The following is an 11583-nucleotide window of genomic DNA, read 5'->3' as shown; positions in this document are numbered from 1 at the left end:
ACTCTTAAGTTTCAACTTTTGACCTATTTTTGGGCGATTTTATGAATTTTTATGAAAAATTCATCCATATAGATGTCATTTGAGTTCCTTCTGGTTTTGGAATGTTTTGGATGCTTAAGTAGGGCTAGGAAGTGTTTTGAAACTTGTTCAGATCATGTAGAATACATGTAGAACTCTAGGATTAGCCCAAGCACCATTTCCACCATTGCAGCAGCTTTCCATAGTAGCAGCAAAGGCGTCGGTCGGTTGATGGAGCATCATTGGTCGGCTGACAACGCTCGAGACCCATTCCAGTAGCCAAAATGGCATTTTAGCCGGCTGAACATTGGGGTTTGGTCGGTTGATGATTGACTTTCATTCGGCTAATCCTTGCCGTCGGTTGACCGATCCTCCCTGAAGCATTCAGCTTTTAGTTTCTCTTGGATAGCTTTGTTATTCCGACTTCAAAAGAACATATCTTGTTCATTTTTAATCCAAATCTAGTCATTCTTAATTCTATGTTCAGAACTCCACCTATAGTGAAAGTTATTCCAGTTTTAGTAAGATAGGTTCGTGGTAACCTTTAAACGGCGAAGGCCACTTTGTTTTAATTTCATATCTTTTTCGTCCGAACTCAGAATCAGGTGATTCTTAAGTCTAACCTTGTTCATTTTTTGTTGTCTTTCCAATGGTATGCATGGTGGCACCCATTCAGTGTGAAATGACCACTTTGCCCTTTGGTTCATGCTCGTCCGTTTGTGAACCGTTGCTTCCCTACTTGTTTTCTTTGAGTTCTATGACTTCATGGAGAGTCATCTTGATGCCCTAGGGATGATGTACATCTCTTGAGGCCATTTTGCTTCTTTTTCTACTGCATTCTTGGATCCGGTTTGGGTCATTACAGGAGACACTGGGTTAAAAAATCCAGGGCCGTTACAAGCATTCACGTGGGGCATTGCCTGTCTGAACGGGAGAGGGTGGGTGAAAAATTCCCTTCTGGGTGTTAGCCCAGGTAGGTAGAGGGGTGCTGATAATGGTCACATCGCAGTCTTGTTCGCAGTCATCAAGGTCATTGAAGAATAATGCATCGGTGTAATGAGCCTCAAAGGTGGCAAAGGGGTGATCTGAACACGGGACTGTGACAACCTTGTTATTCCAAATGCCTTTGAAACATTGATGGTAAGTGGAAGGGAGGATGCCAAAGCGGTGCATCCATGCGCTCCCCAGAAGGATGTGATAAGAAGTGTCGCTGTCAATAACATGGAACTTCGTGGAGGCTTGGAATTTGTTAATAGCTAGATCAACATTAACATAGCCCATTATACGACGAAGATCATTGCCAAATCCTGCAACCTCAATTGGCCCTTTGATCAGATGATCCTCGGAGATGCCTGCTTTGCGAAAGGTGGAGAGGGGCATGACATTGATGGAGGAACCATTGTCAAGAAAAGCGCGCTTGAATTCCACCCCCTCGATAGAAGCCAGCACATACAATGGTCGATTTTGGGCACCTGGGCTCTGTTTGTTAGCATTAGAGAAGGATATAATCTTCTTTAGTGCAGGAGAGTTGGGTTTGACAGAGGCAACCAAAGGACATATATCCGTTTCTGAAGAAGGCTCTACCTCATGGCCTGAATTTGTTTATATGAGCTCATCATAGCAGGTGATAACAGCCACACGATGATCAGGGTACGGGAACCTACAAACATCTTTAGGAGGGGTGACTTCAAGATCATCGGTTACCATTCGTCGTTGAAAGAGGTGGCGCAGGCCCCAGTAATTAATAGTGGGATAAGTAACACTTTGATGGTAACACACAGAAATCAGCATTAGCTCTATTAGTTGGGGTGGGCTCGCGACGCGGAGTGGGTAAAATAACAACGCCATCCTTGACCCATTGGGTGAGTATATTTTGGACCTCCTTGATGCGAATGGGGAAAGGTGTGGCTTATCGCCTTGTGGCTTAGATTGGGACCTATCAAACCATTTCCGTGGGCACTCCTCAACGGTTGCTGCAAGTGCAGGTCTGTGATTGGAAGGCTTTGGAACTTCAAACTTAGGAGCATCATACTTCGGAGGCTCATACTTAGCAACGAGTGGCTTGAGATCTTTGAGATTCTAGGCAGCGATCTTGAGCTCACCAAAGCTAGCAATTCTTAAGTTAACAAGATAGAGCTTATAGACCTGCAGCATGCCCTAGATATAAATATCAACCAAGTCCATTTCATTGCTACTTTCGAAGGAGTCGCTTGCACGATCACTGAATCGGTTGATTAAGGCAAGGACATCCTCATTGTCTTCTTGGACCTCTTTTGTGAGGGACAAGGTGGTGACATGCTCTTCAGCCTGGAAAAACTTGGTAAGAAAACGATCTTTCAGCTGCTCCCAGGTACTGATGGAGTCTAGCTCAAGGTTGAAATACCAATGGTATGCCCGATCAATTAGGGACTTGGAGAATTTGTGTAGGCGAACCACATGATTATCACCAAAATGACCCAAAGCCTCAACAAAATGCATGACATGCTCTCTAGGGTCGCCAGTTTTGCCATTGAATTGTGGGAATTTAGGGACCAAATATCCCTGCGGGTATGGGGTCTGTGCAATAGCAAGAGGGTAAGTAGGCTCGCTACCAAAGTCCAAGGCTCGAGAGGTTAGCGTGCCCTTCTTGAAGAGATCACGTACTTCAGAGCGTGTGAACATTTCTTTTGGGGCAGAGTAGGAGTAAGAGGGGAGAGGACGATGTGCTTTAGGGTTTACCTAAGCATAGGTAAATGGGGAACAGAACATGGGTTCTTTTCTTCAAGATAGGAAAGCACAAGGGGCCTCAGGGGTTACCTGTAATGTCTGGTTGTAGGACTCTGGAGTGGGCTATGAGAGCAGGTCAACACTACGATCTTGGCCCCTTGGTGTCCTCATAATCTGTTGCTCACTCTATGGAGGTAGAGTCAAGTTAGCTGGAATGGCAGTAGTGAATGCTACCTGAGTCACTGAAGGGACCTCTGTTTGAACCGTGCTTGGTGTCGTCGAAACCCTTCTATCAAGAATGTGAAGGGCCTCTTCAAACCTTTCCATCCAGGTCATCAGCTGGTGGTTCATTGCATGCATAGCCTCCAGAACAGCATCAGTGTTGGACCTGTGTTTGGATCTTGAGGAATGAGACCTGATGCTGGTGGCCCTAGTGCTAGTGTCTCTTGCGCTGGTAGCTTTGGCACTGATCGCCTTAACACTGGTGGCGCTAACAGCAGATACCTCTGCCTGTGCTGGAAGAGGAACCTTATTTGGATTCATCGTCTTGCTAAGATATTCCCCAGTGAAGTCACCAAATGTAGATACCTGGTTCTGCGTGGGTCGTGGAGAGTCAAGAAAGTCTGGGAATATACCACTCAGCAATGTGAAGAATACAGAAGGGTAGGAAGAAGGGAGAGAAAACCAGTCCAGAGAGAGAATCCTGAGTAATGGTAGGGAAGAAGCTGCCGTCAGTTCTTACCTGCTTCTTTTTGTCACTGCCTCCTTTTATAGCCCTAGGTCATCCAGGTAGTACATTGTTGGGCCTCCATCTTTAAAGTGAGTCAGAATCATACCTCTTTGGGTCATGTTGCCCTAATCCTTATATTTTTGGATCAACTGCCAAGTGTACCTTTCCTGTTGAATAATCCAAGAATGACAGGTTGTAAAGGCGATTATACTATTCCAGCTGTCCTTTGCTCTTATCCTCAAACTGGGTCTTGCCTTAGTAGGCAAGACATTACTAATTTTCCATCCTCTATTCCAAAATCCCTACTACATTCCAGTGTCACTCGAAGAGCCTTACCATTGCTCTTCGTTGCTTGGATAAAGGCTCAAGGCCCATCAATTGATGATTTGCTGCTACATTGATTCAGGGCTCAAGATATATTAGTCGTTGAATTGTAACGATCAGAAGGCCAAGGCTCGTTGCCCAACAAGCTATGAAGAGGTCGGATCGAGGTTCAAAGCCCGTCGATCGACGAATTATAATAAGGTCGGATCGAGGTTCAAGGCCCGTCGATCGACGAATTGTAATAAGGTCGAATCGAGGTTCAAGGCCCGTCGATCGACGAATTATGATAGGGCCGGATCGAGGTTCAAGGCTCATCAATCGGTGATTTATGAAAGGGTCAGATCGAGGTTCAAGGCCCATCGAATGACGAATTGTGATCGGGTCGGATCGAGATTCAAGGCCCGTCGATTGACGAATTATGATGGGGTCGGATCGAGGTTCAAGGCCCGTCGATCGACCAATTGTGATGGGGTCGGATCGAGGTTCAAGGCCCGTCGATCGATCGATTGTGATGGGGTAAGATCGAGGTTCAAGGCCCGTCGGTTAAGTAATTGTGATGGGGTCGGATCAAGGTTTAAAGCCCGTCGATCGACTGCGGAGATGGCTCATAGTTCAAGGCCCAGGATCCATCGACCGAATGTTTGGTTCAAAGTTTGAGGCCCAATGGTCGACTACTGCTCACCTTGCTGAGGTGGATTTTGTCAAGGTGTTGACTATTTGACTTGACCTTTGGTGACGTGGCTGAACCACGTCCACAACATCTTACTGAACTTTCCTTTTGTTTTTTGTTTTTCTTGTACTTGCTAGTCAAAGAACAGAGTAGGAAGAAATTGCCGGCAAAAATGGTGCATGATATTGGTGGAAGAAGATGTTGAAAAAATACAGACGCTAACATGTTACTGAGTTGGAGGAAGAAGATCGTCTTTCTGCAGAAATTGTTACATCTATGGAAATTGAGAGATAGAGGTCTTAGTGGTCGTAGATGTGGTAGAAACTAGGTGGCCGTGGAGGTTACGGTTGTGTATGAGATTGAATGGAAATTGAGGTGTTCGTGGAGGTCACGGTGGTAAATGGATGCAATGGTCACCGGAATTCATAAACTTCGGCGAACCAAGCTCAGTACGGTGTTGCTGCAAGACCCACCTCTACGCAACTCGTTCAGTGAGCTCACGATCGGCTTGAAATTTGGGTGCGGCGAACCCACTTCGGTGACCAATTAGCAATCTCATGTTGCTTGCAACTTTGGCAACGTCGAACTCACGTTGCTTGCAACTCCGGACTGGCGAGGTCAGAAGAGATGTTTCCATTGAAATTAGCAACCATCAGTGATTGAAAGGATTGAGAAGTGGGGTGGAGTTGGCCGGCGGTGGGTGCTAGAGAAATTATTGCTGAAAGGATTGAGAGAGAAGATGATTCAATAGTACCAATAAAGGGTAGTTTGGGAAAAATATATATTTGAATCAATTTGGAAATAAATTTGAAGATAGGACTTCTTCGTCCAAGTTAAAAATATTTAAGACTTAATTGCCTTTAGGGTTCAAAAGTAGGACTTGGATGGAATTTTTCCTTTATTTTATTTTTTTATGATTATTATTATTTTTGTTGTTGTTCATTCTTCTCATCAACTTGATTATCTTGGTCCAAAAAAAAAACTCCTTCCTCTCTCCTCTCTCCATTCAATAAATATCCTAACAATAAAACCAACAAGTGCTTTCCCTTTTATTTATTTATTGCAAAGAGAGATTTGGCAATCGGAACCCAAACCGTAATAAGGAAGGGGAATTATGTTATTAAAAAGGATAGGAATCAAAATGGAACCCATGAAGGGGAATTATGGTATTAAAAATGATAGGAATCAAAGTGGAACATTTTTTATTTTTTTTGGCAAGGAGAGATTTGGAGAGAGAAAGGGAATGTAATGCGTGAGGATAATTGTGGAGCGCCAATATCAGCTCCTATTACGAAAAACTAATCAATATAGAAATTTAATTCTAGCTTAAAGATTTATATTCTAAAATAACTTTTTATTTTCTCTCTTATCTGTCTCCTCCTTAGTTTTTTAATTAAACCCTGACCAATATTGGGCCCCAAAGATTTATATCACTTTTTTTTTTTTTTTTTCAATCTATTTCCTTCTCTCTCCCCTCCTCCTCATACCAAATCTTAACATTGGGCTCACATATTTATATTTTTAAATAATTTTTTTCTCTCTCTCAATCATGTTTTGTTTTTTTTTTTTTTCTCTCTCTCTCTCTACTTGTGAATTTGCTTTTCCCGATTTATTAATAAGACGTTTTTCCTGCTATCATTGAATATATAGATGCGTGCCAAGAACCTAGAAGTTCAAAATGATGAATCCAAAAAATATTTTAAGAGTAAGATACCAAGATTAGGCAATTGAAGGAATGCCGGGAATGACCAGGTCCAAAGTTAAGTAACTAACTTTAGGAGATTTTTAAGACTGAAAAGAAATAAATTAGGGGAATGTTGTACATTCGAGCCCACTATTTGCGGTCCTATGCGTTATCTCACCAAAGTTCTTTTTTACCTTTTGAGTAAAGGTGTTATCTCACCATCTCGTTAAACAACGAGGCTTCTTTACACGGGACATCCCTAAACGGGACTTCTCAAAATGGGACATGTCATTGGGTTTCCCGAAGGAAGACTTAGACAACTAGGCTTCTTAGACAGGGCATATGAAGATCTTGGAGTGCAAAAGCGTGAGTTTGTTGGTTGGCCACAGAGAATGGGGCTAATGGTGCCATCTTCAGTCGTGATTATGATAAACTGGTAGATTGACGGTGGCCGAGAATGAAGCTAATGGTGCCATTCCGGGGTGATTATGATGAACTGATAGATTATCGCCATAATTAGAAGTAAAGAGAATAATAATATTTATATTGTATTGATGTAAATAATATAAGAATACATAGAGATTTATATAGGAGACTATATGTGTGGAGAGTAAGTAAACCTAAACTTTATATGGTAAACCTATACATAGTAATAATATATTATATTATATAATATATATATATATATATATATTGAATGATTCTATGATATATTCTAATATGTAATATTGATGTTTCTTTAGAAAGTATACCTTTACTAGGCACCAAGTCATTTGTGACTATTGTTGATGACTCTAATGAGGTAATGGAAGAAGACTGTAGTGTGGAAAGTACCCAACAGGAAGACGAAGATGAGGAGAGTGATGGAGCATTTGACAGAGATGAGGAAGTGATTGAAGAAGATCACCGCAGTGTGGAAAGTACCCCACAGGAAGACGAATATGAGGAGAGTGATAGTGCATTTGAAGACTGCTAAGATGGTTGAAGAAGACTACAACGTGGAAAGTACCGAGCAGGAAGACGAAGATGTGGAGAGTGATGGTGCATTCTCTACCCTATTTGATCTAGATGAAGAGATATAGGCAATAGCAGCATAGAGCCATTCAAGAAGAAACGTGCAGGTCATGTCTCACGTCTTGAGCTCAAATAACAATTCTTTGATTGGGTTCTCTATCGTGACGTTAGGTATGGGTTACATTGGTAGTTATGTTAACAAGTTTGGGCAGTTAACTTGTTTGCATCTTCTTGGGTACTTTAAACAAATTAGACTTTTGGTAGTCAATATGTTACCATATCAAAAGTCCTTATGGACCTCTAGCACCATCTTAACTAATTAGGTATTGTCAATTTGTGTTTAGATGCTCTTGTTTGAAATTTATGATAGGTTCGATATTAAATGTTATCACCTGGTGTATCCTTTTCTATTTGTTTTTTTTCTCTACGCTATTGATACGAAGATGATATATCTTTTAAAGGTCTAAAGCTAAAGTTGTAATGATATTTTTTCAGATCATTTTGGCCGAATATTAGTTTAACCGTTTGATTGGTGAATCTATTATGCTTTGTATTCAATGATTGATTTAAAGCACTTGACCCTTAAACAAATAAAATCAAATTTAAATAAATAAATTATTTAATCAAATAAACCAATCTGATTTGATAAATAAATAAATAAACAATCACCCCTAATTGAATTAGCCACTTAATTAGAGTTGATTTCATTATGATAAACATTCAAGCATACATAAATCACGTAGTTTAAATAAGCAATTAATATATGCATAAAAATAAAAGAGTTAGAGATTTGCACACCAAATATATAAGGAAAACCTTACCGCAACGGTAGATCAAAAAGTCTGGGGACTTGACTCCGCTAAGAAATTCACTAGGAAGACAGAGTGTACAAGTTCAGTGGTTTAATGGTGATTTTTTTCTATTTGTCTAAATATATGACTGAATAATTTCATAATATGCATATGGCTGACTGTAAACCAATGTCAATCTAATGGCATCAAAACAAGCCATTATTACCATCAATGTCGATGCCTCTTACCGTGATCGATGTCATAGAATACCAAAAAGGTCGAAGGCATTCTTCAGTATCTAACCGTTACTCGGCCTGACCTATGTTATGCAGTTAATATTGTTGGTCAACACATGAATGCTCCTACAAATGCCCATTTCCAGATGGTGAAAATACTCAGATATGTAAAAGACACAATTTTCATGGATCTTCGCATTCTTTAAAAAAGAGTCTAGAATTATATGCATTTTTTATGCAAATTGGGCTGGCGATAATCCACCACTGGCTAGCTACTACATGTTCTTAGGTTAATTATATTTCTTGGAGTGATGAAAAGCAATCTACTCCGTACTATCTTTAGATCAAGTGTTGAACGTGAATATGAGGCTCTGCCATCAACCACTACCAAATTAATATGGATTTCATTTATTCTTCGTGACATTGGTATTTAACAGAACACATCCCTATTGATTATCACTTTTGTTCGTGAGAAAGTGAATTGCACCCGCACAGTGAGATTTGTTCCCTCCTTACGCAACACATTGATATCTTCATCAAGCCTCTCTCCCGAGCACTCTTTAACGGACTTTAAAGCAAACTCGGACCTTGGGTTAACCCCACATTAACATTGTTAGGCCAGGAGTAACAGACCGTAACAACTAAGATATGCTCTTAATATATAGATATATTCTTAAATTATTACATTTTGTTACAAAATGCCCCATGCTTAGACTATTTTTCATTAAATGACCCTAATGCCATTTCTTATTGAAATATACTTAATCCATTTTTCTTACTAAAATAAATTATGAAAAATTTTCATACTCATATGATGACATATTCTCTATTAAATTTTCAATTTACCTTTAATTCTTCAAACTAATTGCTTAAATAAAACTTATAAGTACAAAATTTTAAAACAATTTAAGAAATTTATTAATTTTCATGAACATATTCCATGAAAAAAGATATTTTTTATTTAAGTAATTTATAACTTTTTATGAATATATTGTATGAAAAAGAATGTATTTTTTTTATGGTAAAAGAGTTTCAACTGAGTATAATAAGTTCTATTTTTTTCCCGATTTTTATGACAAATTGATACTAATAATAAAATTAAGGTAAATGGCATAATTAATATTTAAATAAAAGAAAAGATAATAAAAAATAATTTAGAAACAAATGACAAATTTAATTAGAAAGGGTAAAATATTCTTTTGTGATTAATTTATCCATAATTACAATAAATTATTAGTTAGAGGAGCAGTTTGTAATTAAAGCGGTTATTTTCAAAACAACAATAACTAAGGGTGTGATGACCGTGTCATCTTTGTCTTTTTTTCGGTATTCATTTTTATTTATTTATTTATTTAATTGTTTAATTATTTGTTTATTAATTTAATTGTTTATTTCTTTTGCTTGTGGCCTAAGGGTTTTGTTTGACCCGAAGTAGGTTTCGGTGTTCAGAATCGATTTTCGGCACCACATGCATTACGTTATTTAATCTTTTACTGGCTGCTTAAGTCTTAATTTTGTTAAAAAGTATGCTCATTTATTTTTATTTTATAGGGGTATGAATCCATAGTTTTTTTAGAAATATTTTTATTTTTCGGGGTGTTTTGTGTAATTAAGTTTTTGAGATATTTTGCCTTAGGAACTTTTTGTGCAAATATTCTTTAAGATATTTAGTGGAGGGACTGAGTTACAATTTGGGTAAAGAGTGACAAGCGACACTCTCCCATTGGCCCATTTGTTGACTTACCATTGGATATACTTGGAAGCCTAGGATAGTAACAAGTGTAAGGCTTAGATTAAGCCTAGTAAGGAGGCTTAGATTAGTGACAAGTGGAGGTCGGATGTGTGTGTGTGAGAGAGAGGTAGTGTTGGTGTGTGTGTGTTTGGCTAACAAAGCCTTAGGGTTAGTGGAAAAATTAGAGAAATGGTTATTTTCCTCACTTTCCACCATTGCAGCCACCATGTAGCCACCATTTTTAGAGTTCGACCCCCTTACCTTAGGAGTTTGGACTCCCACCTTGAAGATCAAATTTTCCTCTCTTCCATATCTAGAATACCTTTTCACAATTTCTCCATTTAATGTCGTTTGCCTGGGATTCCAGAAGTCTCCATTTCTGAAATTCGATCTCCTTCCCTTTAGAATTTGGTCTTCCACCTTGAAGACCGAATTTTCCTCTCTTCCATAACTAGAACATTTTTTCTCAGTTTTTCAAATTGAGTTCATTTGCCTTGGATTCTAGAGGAACAATCCTCTAGTGAGGTAGGGGATGTCGTATGTTTATACCCTTAGTGTTTTATTGTGTTATTGAGATTAATATACATTGTATGCATGTATTTCAAATTCTAGGGTTGTATCTAGATGTATCTTGCATGAAATTAACTTAGGGCTTTATATTGTTTAAGGTTTTTACATGATGTTTAACTTATATTAGATTTGTTTCATTAGGTGATGTTTTGGAATCTAGAAATTTCATTAATTTAACTTCTAGAAATTCTAGATTATTTTTATCAATGATTTTATTGTGTATTTGATACTATGTTGTTGTTTAATTTATGGAATTGAAACTTATAGTATACTAGTATAAATAGATTTCATAAGTTGATTATATAGTAGTACCTTAATTTGATTCACTTTGTGACTTGTTCATGTAAATTGCCATTGTAGTTTTAAAGACTTAATTGTATAGATATTGTGTAGTCTATATTGTTTTTGTATTGTGATATTTTGATATATTTACTTTTGAGTAAATCATAGTATGTTTGTGTGCCACCTTGGCCTTAGGAGTATGGTGGTCATCATTTTGTTCATAAAATTCATGAGGTCTTAAGTTGTGTATGTATGGCATGCATAACAAGATTGAAGGATGGACGCCATTTGAACATTGAAAAAGTGGACATCGAGTCTAGTGGGTTGAAATTCCTGCAAAACATTGGCCAGTGGGGTGTAGAAGTGCACTATTTGTATCAACATGTACGATATGTGCATGCATTACATTGCATCATAGAGTCGCATGTGTGAGTTGCATCATAGTGGAGTCTATGTGCAAGTTGTTTTGTAATTCTTGGAGTGGTATACACTTTGTTATCCTATTAGCCTTGTGGTAGTTGTTCTCCAAATATTTACTTATCATTTTTTTTCGCATTTTGTTTTAAGTTGAAATTACTTGAATTATAACTTGTAGTTGATATTGGAAGCATCATTATTGTTATGATCTTTACTTATCCTGGATTGTGTTTAAATTGTTTCAAAGGTAACTTAAGATGATCCCTTAGCTCCACATTGAACTTAGACGTTAGGGAGCATGATCCATGTGTATCTGTTTGTATTATACTGACAAAACCTTTAAAACTTTAGGTTATACGCATGCGCATCATCCTACTAAGTAACTCGCTTACTCACCTTAGTTGATTTG

This window comes from Cornus florida, unplaced genomic scaffold (genome assembly GCF_030987335.1).
Source record: "Cornus florida cultivar Cherokee Brave unplaced genomic scaffold, ASM3098733v1 CherokeeBrave_3.0.0_Hap2_Chr08, whole genome shotgun sequence".
Classification (NCBI taxonomy): domain Eukaryota; kingdom Viridiplantae; phylum Streptophyta; class Magnoliopsida; order Cornales; family Cornaceae; genus Cornus; species Cornus florida.
This window is presented reverse-complemented; position numbering follows the sequence as displayed.